Raw genomic sequence first — 2216 nt, forward strand, 5'->3', positions numbered from 1 at the left:
CAGATTAGTGAAGATGAGGAGCAATTTTGGTTCTCCTTGAGAAGTGCTTAAATTTGTGTGTTTGGTTTAGCTTTTGCATTGTCTAGGTACAATTCAGTAGAATACTTTTTTCTTTTATAATTACAGAAGTTTGAAACTTTTACAGAATAGTCTGGATGTGGCATAAAGAAGAAAGATTGTATGAAGGAAAGTTTGTATGAAATTGTAAATGTTTATCTTCACTTTCTCGAGCATGTCAGGATTTTGCTTTAGGAAACCATCAGCCATCGAGTTGTGACCAGCATTTATGTACATGTTGAGCATGTCTATGATTTCAGCGCTTCCAGAGACTCTCCTTTGTCATCCAGCTCATCCATGAGCAACAAAAGAATGCTTGTTTCCTGTGTCTTTCTAGAAGCTCTTCGCTGGTTGATCAGGTCCTGGATAAGCTTGATGACCTTTCACCTGGCCTGAGAATGGGAAAACATCACAAAACTATGTAAGACAATGCATATGGCTTTTACCTTCAAGGCTTTGTTGTAGGCAGTGTTGGGGAAGTTGATGGGGAAAGCCTGAATGCCTTGGTTGACAATGTAGTACAAGGAGAAAATCTCATCCACATCGAGACTGGAGTCTTTCCTATATAAAATGTAGAGGACAGTTAGATACATGAACTGTCATATCAGAAAAAACCAGTATCAACGAGAAGAGAGGAAGTAAACATCACTTACCCTTCTCATCTCGGTAAGAAGAACAATCTTATGCTCCGTAGGCCACCTTGCAAGGCATGCTGTTGTAGGGGCACATACTGCTTAAGAGCTTTGGGATTGTTCACAGTGACTCAGTAAGCTTCTGGAGCTTCAAGTAGCTCTCTTCAGTTAATCTTGCAAACAGATTTCGTCCAATGAGCACAACAGCGCTCCTTGGCCATCCTGTCTCAAAGCTGTCTTTGGAGAGCACGAATTTGCATGCCTCTGGTGTGGCAACCAGGACGGTGGGCTGCTAGAACAGAAATGCCTTGTAAAACCCACTCGATTATACCTGAAACCAAGAAGTGACCCATGAAAGAGTATGGTAATCCAGACTTGAAGGCTCTGAGAAAAGCAGCCATGTTGATAAAGACGGGCCATCCAAGTGGACCCGGTGGAAGTGGAGGCTGTCCCGGCTTTAGCACCGGCTCATAGTACCACTTGTGTAAAAATCTCAAGAATGTCGGCAAAGCAGTCAATGCCATGTTGCTTTCCAGTGGTAGAGGAGGAAGAACCCCATAATGGTACAGCGTTGGCACTCAACTATGGCGTCTGATTAATTGAGCAGCCAGTCACGTTCATATTAGTGGCTCCAGTGATGATAACTCGAGAGCACCACTGCTGTACTGGCAGTGCACTCCTCGTTGGGAAATTTCAAGCAAATACTGGATATTTTGATCGGCTCCAAAACTGTAAAAAAAGTAATAAAACACAAAATTTCGGGATTGTATCCCCACTGCAAGAATATGGCAACCATAAATTCTCTGCCTTTCATTATTAGAGCTCAACACTGAATCTTAGTAGTTTCCAATCAAAAGAACCAAAATAAATAAATCCCAGCCTTTCTGCCACTCCTGGGAATAAGAAGGGAGACCTGCAATAGGAAAACCAGGCTGTAAAACACACAAGCACCTCCAAAAGCTCATTCATTGGAAATAAGAACAACTACTTTTTCTAGAATTCGACATATTCTACTTTACCATAAATTACCTGGATACAGTGTCATAAGTTTAAGGTGCAATCCTTACTATTATGTGCTGAGATTACTTCATTTTCACATTTTTACATCTTCATTTTCTGATCCATCTTTTCTCCTACAGAAACATCAAACGTCAGTAAGTGATCCACATCAATGAGAAAGAAAAGTGCCACAAAGATATCAGATTCAATAACAATAAAAGGAATAGTTGTATTGATTGTGAGCCATTAGCTTGAATGCCACAACAGTTTGTAAAAATATTCACAAGACTGGATGTGTAGTTTACAATGGCACAAAAGGGAAGAGACCTCTCTTACCTCACTCATTTGATCAAGAAAAACATGACTTGTCATCTTTCTCTCTGAAACATACACAAAGTGAGCAAATGAAAGGAGTTGAGAATGTAAAGGCACACATACCTGGTGAGCTCGATGACACAGAAAAAGTGTCCATGCCAACATCAATCCTAGAGGCCCCACCTCGATCAGGCTGCTTGCATTATAGAATTG

The 2216-nt window shown here is 40.9% G+C and overlaps 1 pseudogene; it reads right to left on the reverse strand.

Moving 5' to 3' along the window:
* Window positions 1-305: 305 nt before the first annotated feature.
* Window positions 306-1213, reverse strand: LOC9661017 (annotated as a pseudogene).
* Between the last annotated feature and the right edge of the window lie 1003 nt (window positions 1214-2216).

Source organism: Selaginella moellendorffii, unplaced genomic scaffold (genome assembly GCF_000143415.4).
Source record: "Selaginella moellendorffii unplaced genomic scaffold, v1.0 SELMOscaffold_53, whole genome shotgun sequence".
NCBI classification, from domain to species: Eukaryota; Viridiplantae; Streptophyta; class Lycopodiopsida; order Selaginellales; family Selaginellaceae; genus Selaginella; species Selaginella moellendorffii.